Source organism: Syzygium oleosum, unplaced genomic scaffold, assembly GCF_021117445.2.
Source record: "Syzygium oleosum isolate NSW1041296 unplaced genomic scaffold, Sole_v2.1 Sole_v2.01, whole genome shotgun sequence".
Lineage (NCBI taxonomy): Eukaryota > Viridiplantae > Streptophyta > Magnoliopsida > Myrtales > Myrtaceae > Syzygium > Syzygium oleosum.
The window spans coordinates 1023923-1034884 of NW_026607485.1; the positions used below are offsets into that span (position 1 = coordinate 1023923).

Genomic DNA, 10962 nt, shown 5'->3' on the forward strand with positions numbered 1-10962 from the left:
TTATGAGGTTTCAAAGCATACGGCCAAGCAAAACTTTGTTCCATAATTTTAGATGAGGCAACCCTAGACCTCCTTCCTTTTTTGGCGAACAAACAACTTCCCAAGCAACTTTGTGTGATCCGTGGCCTTCTGTATTTCCAACCCACAAAAAATGTCTAATCTCATAAAACATATCATCATGCATACTATAATCTCTAATTTTAGGAAATTGATTTATGAAATGATGTGTCTAGTCATAAGTGAGATAGCTATATTTTGAATCTTACACGAATCTCTCTCTTCATTTGTAAATCAAGTTTACAAAACAATATTATTGTCTTCCAATCATTGTGAAACGTATATCTATTGAATGGAAATCTAGGTTTTGTAAATGAAACTAGTGTTTTTCTATAATGTGGCAGATTGCAATTTGCAGCTCTCCCCCAAAAAAGAGGGATAATTTTCTTTGGATCCAGCTCTTTATTGAACACTGAGTCCTATACGGACTCCAGGTAAGTCTTCCAACATCTGATGCTGGCGATGGCATCCGATTCACAAATCCTTATAATAGAGACATAACTAGTGAATGGTCTAAGATAAATTTTGACTTTTTTACGTCTTGTGGTTTGTCAGGATTGGATGCTCTGTTGGTCAGCAAGGAGCTATTTTCAAGCTTTTCTCACTTCACAACGCCATTGATTTTTCTACTTCTTGGCCCATGTAAATGAGAGACTAAGGCCTTTAGAATCTTGTATACAAGAGCATGATTTTTACCAATATTTATGAAATTAAGCCAAACTATGAGCTCATCTGAATTATTCATGGAAAACATGTTAATGTGCGTGTACTTAGACAATGCTATTCCATATATCTTATGTCTCGGGTGGCCTTCTCTATCGGTCTACGATTATTTTGAATCAATGGATACACATTACCTGATCCGCCAAGGTAAGATGCGAGCCATAGTCTCATATATTTCGATTTGGCCTTGGTTAGGTGGTTAGGAGGATGTGCACTGATCACTTGATCAAGAGAAGGATGTAACAGAAAGTCAATGCCATGGATTTTACAAGGCTGTTTGATAGTTCAGACGAGCAAGAGATGACAACGACAAAATGATTTTGAACTCATTATTGCCTTCCCCATAAAGGGCCTCCCTAAGATCCAAAACCCATGTTATATAATCTGGTTTCATGATCATTCACCATTTTAACATTCATGCTCAGTAGATTCAATTCAGCTCTTCTAGGCTCCCTCGTGCCGAACCCTCATGGCGTCGAGATAAGCTTTGCCCTGCAGCTTGCTCGTTAGATAGCCCCTCAGATGTTCTGCCGCTGTTATCCTCCTGAACAATGCTGGGGTCTCTGGGGTGATGAGGCTTGGCGCGGGACATATCTCAGCATCCATTCTTGGACTGAAGAAGGTTGCAATGGAGACCCTTTCCTTCACTGCATTCACCGATGCTCGATGCTCTGGTAAATCCCATTTGTTATAATCTGCTATAAGCCAATGAAGGGAAGGCCTTGAGTATTAGACAATGAATTATCATGAGTATGGTCAAATGTGGAAGTTGATGTTGCAATACTATTACCTCAACGATGTCTCCAACATTGATAATGAAAGCACCAGGGAGAGGTTTCACAGGAACCCACTTCCCATCTTTCCTTATCTGGAGGCCCTCCATTTCATTGACCTGGAGAAGAATGGTGATCGCATCGGCATCGGAGTGAGAGTTGAGGCCTATTACAAGCTCGGGTTGTGGACATGGTGGGTAATAGTTCATCCTCCTCCCTTGCAACCCGCCTTCAAACATCCCTTCAAGGTCCTTCGCCTCCATTCCTAAGGCCTTCGCCATGAGGTAGAGGAGCTTTATCGTTAGAGTTTGCATTTCCTTCGAGTAGGTGTCCAGATCGTCTCTAGCATGTGGATAATTTCATTCTTTAGGCAATAAGAAGATATCTTGGAACATGCCACGCACTATACCCTCAACAACAAGAAAGTTGTTCATGTAGCGATTACATCGGGTGTGATGCTGACGCAGTATCATTCACCTAATCAAGTGATCTCCTATTTTATGCATGTTCACCCACATGGCACAAGTGTCACACAAAAGTTTTATGGTGTTTTTTATGCGTGTTGCTTTTGGTCTTCCGAGAGCACAAAGGCGAGAAAATATTAGGTGAGTTTAACACTCCACGTAGGATTTGCAGAAAACCACCCACAAATTGACACATGGCAATCAGGGCCCACATGTCAGGGGAAAAACTTGTCTCTCTCCTCTCTCTCACGCGCTCTGCTCTCCATCTCTCTGCAACCCCGCGCTCAACACCCTCTCTCTCTCTAACACCTTCGCTCATGTTCTGACGAGCTTCTTCAATTTATCTCTCCTTTGAACTCAAGTCCTTCAAGCTTTCTAACAAAAAAAAACAGTCCTTCAAGCTTGACTCCGCCATCTCCGCCCACTCCCTATCCATGCCTCATCTTGTCACGCCCCGAACCCCAACGGGCTCGCGACACCCCTTGATGGTCATATTGAACACGACGTTCCAGGACGCGTCGCCGACCCAAACGAACTACGCAAGCGGAAGCGAAATAAAATAACCCAGACAACAAACATGATGACAAAAGGATAGCATGAAACAATAATTGCATAACATTATAAAACAGTCACTATTACAAAACGATAACCTAGGCTACCAATTTCAAACCACAATTTTAAAAAGGGGGCAATGGTTGACAAGCTTATCTCCTCTACAAAAAGGTACTCAAAAGACAGGGTAATTTGATCTATCCTTCAATCCATGTGGTACTCTGGCGGCATCTCCGAATCGATCACGGTCGCGGATCTGAAAGTGGTTATATAATAACCATGAGAACGAGTCTCAATAAGCAACACCCTAAACCCCACCTAGGCCAATGCGTACCCAGACAAGTCGTACATGCAATCTACCCCATAACATATAAAATTCGCATCATTGTACTTACCTTGTCATCAAGCCCATGCCGACTCTACACTTTAGTCACAACGTGATAATACAATAATAGTAATTTGATAGCATATCACAATCGCTCAAACACCAATCACACTTGCACTCAATCAACCCAATTAACTCAACCACACATCCAACCAGCCAATTCAACCACACGCTCAACCAGTCAATTCAATCGCACTCAAATCGCATGCATGGACGAAATTCTTTCTCACGACCCGCGCCACTGCGCCTCAGGTCCATTCTCACTGCCCGCGCCACTGCGCCTCAGGCCCACTTGGCACACCGGCCATTCATGCTTTCACACGGACCGCCGTCAACACGTCCCAAGTCCGTAGCCCTCCGATCAATCCGGGCTTAATTCTAATGACCGACGTAAACACGTCCCGGTCCAACACACCTTTAACGGGCCACCGTCAACACGTCTCAAGCCCGCATCCATTTGGCACATCGGCCATTCATGCCTTCACACGGACCGCCGTCAACACGTCCCAAGTCCGTAGCCCTTCGATCAATCCGGGCTTGTAATTGACAGGCATACACACGCCATTCAATTCAATCAATTTCACGCCAATTGCACCAAGCGATCCACATTCACAACTCAATTCAATTCACGACACGCCACACCAACCCACAAACTCGACATTCAATTGGCCACATTCAAACATCAAATTCATCCACAACGTCACAATAACACCGAATAATTCTCGAGAGAGAGAAAAATCGAGAATATACAAATTCGGGTCCAAACTGGGCAGTTGCGCAGTGATAGAAATTCATTTGAAATAAATATTAAATAAACTCCAAAAATTCTGAAATTTTGATATGTTGCATAAAATATCTTGATAAACATTTTATGTGAAGAACTCGAAACCCAGTTCCAACTGTCAACACATATTTTTGTTACTTGAAGTCAGACAAAAATCAACCCATCCGGTCAGGCCGCCTGACCATAAAAATGCATCTCATCCAGTACCCAAATCACTTTGGAAAGCTCTGAAATGTTTATATGTCATAGTCACAAATGTTCTCAACAATTTTTGTGAAGGAAGTATTTTGAAAATGGGTCTGGAAAAATTTATAAAAATTTGAACAGACCCGAAGGTCGGGTGAACAGTAACTCCGGCAGCCCTGAGACGGTCCGAAAGCCGACCTCCGAATGACCCCAAAAAACTTCCAAAAATTCTGAATTTAAATTATGTTATACCTCAAGATGTTGGGAACAAATTCCATGAAGAACACTTCCTCAGATTCGGCCCACAATGATCACCAAAAAAATAACAAGGCGCAGAGGTACAGTAAGAACCAGAAATCCGAGAATCATTAAACTTGCACCATTAAGCAAATCAACCTTATACAACCACTAAACCAACTATCCACAGCCCCTAACCCATCCCTAGACATGCCATTAGTAACCCACTAGCCTAACCAAGGATTAGGAAGTCACTTACCAAGGGTTTAAGCAAGAAAACCGGTGAACAGGCAAACTGAGCTCCGGCGGTGAACAGGGCTGGACGGGAATCTCCGGCGACTTTCCGGCGACCAGGCTGGGATGGTTGAAACGAACACAAGATGGTGGTGGTCGGGGTACCAGGATTGAGGCCTAAAGAGAGAGAGAAAGAGGGGAAAATGGGTGTTTTCCAGTTGGTTTCTGGGCTAGTTCAGGCTTTTGTGAACAGTGCGCACTCCGGCGGTCGGACGGGTGGGTGGCCGGCGATTCAGGCGGCGAGTTTGGTGGCGTCGGAACCGGAGAAGCAAGGCGGAGGTGATGGTGCTTGGAGCTTCGGCCGATTACAATGAGGGAGAGAGAGAGAGCTCCGGGAATAAGAAGAGAGAGAGAGAGAGCAAGTCAAACCTCTTTTGACCCATCCTAGGGCTCACATTTGATCTTGGTGAGCAAGTCAAGATCCTAGAGCCACGAAAATTCCAGATTTCAAATTAAAGAAAATGCTAAAAAGACACTAAATAAAATAAACCCAGAGGGAGGTCTACTAGTCCAAATCCGCACCCGGAAAAAAATCCACTTTTCACATATCCCGGGCAATCTCGAGGCTGGCCACAATAATATCGACACCGTCCAATTAAATTCGTCCCGAAACTCCGAGAAATTCGACACCAAAGTTTGGGCTCTAAATAACGGCCAAATTCGATCGAGCGCGATTCTAGCGAAATCTCAATTTTAAAAACAATAACCGAGAGTGATCAGTTCCCGGGCGAGATTTTACTATAAGCACACTGACGAATTACACGTTTTATAAATCCCAACTATGGGCCGAAATTCGGAATGTCACACATCTCCCCGACCGCCGCGCCTTTCGCCTCTTCCTCCGCGGCCGCAACCGGCGACCTCGACGACGGCGAAGACGCACTCCCGAATCTCGTGGTCGATACAGAAGCTGCTGTGACATCCTGAAATTTTCCCATTTGGGATTTATGAGATGCTTGGTTTTATGAACGTACTCGTAGTTAGTTCTCGCCCGGAACTGATCATTCCTGGGATACTAACCATTACGGAAAGGCTAATTAGGGATTTAAATTCGTGCGACTAAAGAAAATTCGATTGTGAATTGATTTTCGACCATAAAATCGTCGAGGTGACATTTTGAGCCACTGTAGGCCGATCCAAGGATAGCCAGGGGTCAGTTCGCCACTATCATAGTAGTGGATCGCGGGTGATTCCGCTGGACCACGAAATGAATTGATAAATGATCCAAAACCTATACCGAACGATCGTGCCCGACGAAACTAGTGATCGAACCTCGCGATTACATGACAACCGAAGTCGTCACGAACCGAATGAACTTGCACGTGACTCGATTTATTATCAGTCACGGGTCGAATATGCGAATTTTCCCAAAAGCCGCCCATTAGTTTGAGAAACGCTCGAGTTACGTTAAATAAAATTCAATTATTAATTAGAGCCTAAATTGGGTATCGGAAAATTAAGAAGTCACGACGGGACGTTAGGACGACGTTGTGGTTGGAACATACAGCTTTGGATTTTCCCGGATCCTTCAGAAAGATTCAATTTCGGCAAGAAAATGGAAAAGTGACCATTTTACCCTTGGAGGTTTATAAAGAGCAAGTATTAAAGGGGAAGGGCATTTTGGTCATTTTGCCCTAATTTTTGAGTTGGACAATTTTGCCCTTGGAATTTTATGAAATTCCCAAATTGCCCTTGGATATTTTTGGGAAAGATTCGATCTCGGCCGTCGATCTCAAGATAAGATCGAATCTCGACCGTCGATTTGATTTGTGAGACAAGGGCAAGATGGTCATTTTGGCCCCTCAATTATTGGTCTTGACTATTTAGACCAAAATCCTCTCTCTCTCCTCATTCTCTTACTCTCTCTCTCGGCTCAATCTCTCTCTCCCCCTCACCGCCGACCGCCCCTCCCTCTCGGCCGCGCCACCGCCGTCCGCCCAACCGCCGCCGTGCCACCGCCGTACCGCACCACCACCACCACCCTCACGCCGCTGTCCCTCTCTCTCCCTCTCTCGTGGCCGTGATCCACGGCCAAGGAAGCCGTCGTCACCGCCGCCGTCCGTCGCCGAGCCACTGTTCTCCGTCGCCACCGCCGAGCCGCTCGCCGCCGCTCACCGTTGACCGCTGCCCGTTTTTTGCTCTAGCCGAGTTAGTCTAGAGTTTGGTAAGTCACGCCCTAAACTTTATTTAGGACTTCGGGTATCGACGGACAAATTTGAGGTGGGATCGGGTTTAATTAGACGCGTGTTAGTATAGCTTTAGGGGCGGAATTGATTAGCGAGCCTAAGGAATGAATTTGGGAGATTTTGGTGGAAAATTAGAGGCCAAAAGCGGGCTGTGAGTGGCTGAAATGCGTGCTGTGATGTGTTGTACGGTGTGTAAATTGGGTATTTGGATTCGGCGATTAATTGTGTGAAAATATCGTGAAGGGTTGGAATTGATTTGCCGTAATTTGGATGTGGAAGAATGGCAATTTGTATGTTGATTGTGTGTTTGTAATGTGGCTGTGATTGTGGGCTCGTGAGTGGCCATGTATGTTTCTTGAGTGGTGGATTGAATGACTGGGTTTTGTACTGTTATATGCACGCGTGGGCCGAATTGAATTAATTGTCAATTAGCCGTGTTGGATGCTTATTGAGCATGAGATGTGTGTGAATTGATGCGTGCACGGGCCACGTGTGATTGACCAACTTATTGGCAAGTGGGTGTTGAGCATGTGATTAAGCAAGAAATTGTGTGTGGTGTAGTATGCGTGATTGTGGAAATCCCTGAGGCGGTATCATTACGCAGGGATATTTGTCCGCCCTGAGGCGGTACGACTACGCGGGACGATGCCCGGTATTACCGGAGGACGACCAACCTGAGGCGGTACCATTACGCGGGTTGTGTCGTAGGTGGTGGGTGTTGAGCCTGAGGCGGTACCATTATGCGGGCCTTGAAGTGTTGTTATAAGTTAGTCGCAGTGTACCTGAGGCGGTATCATTATGCGGGTCACTGGCGAGTTGAGAATGAGTTGGTCGCAGTGAACCTGAGGCGGTATCATTACGCGGGTCACTGGCGAGTGGTGTGGAAAAGATGTGATGAGATTGGAACGAATGCATGAAATGTAATTAGAACATGCATGTGAGTGGAATAGTGCTATTGTGACTAACGTGCAGGTTGCACGCTGGAAAGGTCCAGGTAAGCATTGATTGTGTGCCTGCGATGTAATAGCTGAGTGTGATTGTTTGTCATGATTGTCTGGAGGTACGTGATAGCCTAGGTGGGGTTTAGGGTGTGTGCTTGCTGAGATGTATTTTCATGGTTGTTTCAACCAATAATTTCAGAACCCCGGCCTGAGCAATGAATCCTCCGCCGCCGCCACCTGAGCGTTTTGGAGTACCGGTGCACACCGACCACAATGTTGTAGAGTTTCCTATAGATGATAATATGACCTGTGTTAAGCATACGACGGTAGTTTGGGTAGACGTAGGACTACCCCTCTTGCAAGCCAACTCGTACACGGCTTGGTTCTTTCGAGATGGGATAGGCGAGTTTAGTCCCGTTCGTGGATTTGACGTCCCCTTTGATGGAGTTGGGGACTGGGACTCGTCTGCTATACCTCCTCCTGATGGCGAGTTGACTAGTGTGGAGACTAGTCTGGCGCAGTCTGGATTGCAATAATCGCCTGCAGCTCCTGAGCCCTCGGAGGCCGAGCATGAACCAGAACCTGAGGAATCGCAGGCGGGGTACGATCCAATGGACGTAGATCTCGAGGCGATCCCAGAGGAAGAACAGGAAGAGGAAGAGCCCGAGGCAGAACCCGAGGATGAACCTGCTGAGCCTGAAGGAGAACCGGAGTATATACCCCCGTATGAGCAGTGGATTGACCCCAAATTTGTACCAGAGTACGGGTCTGATGAGGAGTCCGACTCGGAGGAGCGGGACGAGGTTCCAGCGGAGTCGGGTGACATAAATCACCCGATCGAGGTTGAGGCCGAGCCTGAGTCCTCGGAGGAGCAGACAGTCCAGGGGGATTCAAATTCAGAGGGCGAGGAATCTGACTCAGAGTAGACGCCAAGCAGAGGGCGTAGGGGCTAGGTCTAGGGGTTGGGAATAGTTTTTTTTTGAGGTGTTCCATTTTTGGTGATAGGGAAACCCAGGCTATCGATCCTTTTGATGTCGGTGGTTAATAGTGTAGAAGCTCGGTGTGCTTGTGTATATGGTGGTTTGTAAATTGTGAATATTATATAAGTTTGGATGAGCAATGAATATGTTTATTCTCCCTGATCACCCCAGTTCTATTTGTCCGGGTATTTGTGGTTTCCGCTGGTCGATATAAATCTCTGAGGAATTGAAATTGGGTCGGCGATACCCTGGGACGTCGCATGATTCGACCAGAGAAGTGTGTCGCGTGCTCGATGGGGTTCGGGGCGTGACAGTTGCTGCGTTCGGTCTTCAAGCCGAAGACGAGCTCTACCCCGGCGTTCGGCGTCGCCGGTCCGTATTCGCCCGTCGTCGGCGAGGACGATGGGTTTTACGTTGGGTACGACAAGTCCGGCGCGTTGACCACGATTCCGGAGTCCCCGGAGGTTGAATATCTTGGGAAGTTGTCGCCGGAGATGGATCGGAGGCGATGGCGACTAGAAAGAGCAGAGCTAGTCGTGCATCGGGCAGGAGCGAAGGTGTTAGAGAGAGAGGGGGTTGAGCGCGGGGTTGCAGAGAGATGGAGAGCAGAGCGCGTGAGAGAGAGGAGAGAGACAAGTTTTTTCGCTGACACGTGGGCCCCCGATTGCCACGTGTCAATTTGTGAGTGGTTTTCTGTAAATCCTACGTGGAGTGTTAAACTCACCTAATATTTTCTCAGCCACAAAGGCCTGTCCAAAGCCATCCGATTCGCCATCTCTCTGCCAAAACTTTTTCTTCTCTTCCATTGGCATGTTGAACAGCTCTTCGGTCCCCTTCTCCACTTTCTCTATCAGCTTTGGGCTCACATCATGATTTATCAGCTGAACAATTGTTAACACAGAACTATCATTCATGATCCACCCAGAACAGGCTTTTCTTTGAGATCAAGACAGTGAAAGCTCTGATCTCCTGACGACGAGTGATCGAGAGATCTCAATTCCAACGTAAATCAAGAAAGTTGCAATAGGTAAATTTGTGTTATTAGCATTCTCTAGAACAGAGACAACCGAGGAACTCACTTCTCCAAGTTCATCTAAAGTTCCCACATTTCTTCTTCCGTTGGAAATTTTCAATGACTTATGTGTTCTAGTGAAACAGGGCAAGATGGCACAGAAAAATTCCACTTTCTTAACCCAATAAAATCAGGATGCACAGTGGCTGATCAAGCAGAATCTTAGATTTGATAGGAGGTTAATTTCATATGAATCCCATAGACTACACTAATTGGTGGCTAAAAATTGTACATCTAACTGTCCTCACTGGCGAGGGTCGCCCGCCTTTGCCAGCCTCTTGGGTTCATCGGTAACTATGTATCCCTTGCAATGCATCCGAATCATTCATTATCAACATATATGACGACGTTGAGAGCCAAAATGGAGTCATGTGGATTTAAATCTCTTGCAAACGATGAACTCCTATTTTTCTCTGACACTTCGCTGAATACTCTGTATTTGAAATGCAAAAGTTGATTCGTACCTGAAAGAAACCCCAGTCCTTGCACGCATGGTGCAGCTTCTCGAGCTCCGGCTTCGCACGGTCCTCCGAGACCAACCTCCCCAAGTTGATCACGGGGACTTGAGGCAAGCCAGAACGGGCATCCGTGATCACAGGAGGTTCTTGATCGTCGCGGACGTATCTCTTCAGGACTGTGGTCAGGTTCTCCTTCACTATGTCCTGAACACAGGGCACGATGAGCGAGCTCCCCGATATGTTCACCTGTGTCTCCATTGATAACAACCTGGAGGATGAGAGATCGCAGATGCTGATGATGTGTTTCTTCTGATTCTTGATGATAAGGGAAGTATGCTAACGACAGAGAAAGAGTAGGTTTCAGCTAGAGGGATTGGTCATTCTTTTCAATCAGGTGGCCACATTTATAAGTGGATTTTTGTTAACGGGTCTGTTCATACAAGGAAGTGTCCAACGAGTGGAACGGTCCCCAGTCCCAGTAAGTCTTTGTCTTTTCAGTAGTCCACCATCCCTAATGACAACTGACACGTATCCTTTTCACTTTCAATCACTGTACATGTGAAGACTTGTGAAAAGAAATTTATTGTATTTTTATTGACCGTTGTTTTATCGTAAGGCAAAATGACACAAATAATTCATGGATTTTGACTTAATGTACAACATAATTTCTGAACTTTTAATTTATTCAATGTGATCTCTGAACTTTTGATTCATATTCGACTTAGTCCATGAACTATATAAAAAATGTTCAATGTCGTTTCTGAATATTCCAAGGATCACATTAAATAAATTAAAAGTTTAGAGACAACCTTGCACATTAGGCTAAAATTTATTGACTAAATTGAACAAATTAAAAGTTCAGGGATCACA

At 45.8% G+C, this 10962-nt stretch overlaps 1 pseudogene; it reads right to left on the bottom strand.

Annotated features, from left to right (window-relative positions):
• Positions 1–1002: 1002 nt before the first annotated feature.
• Positions 1003–10644, bottom strand: LOC115665599 (protein SRG1-like; annotated as a pseudogene).
• Positions 10645–10962: the final 318 nt, after the last annotated feature.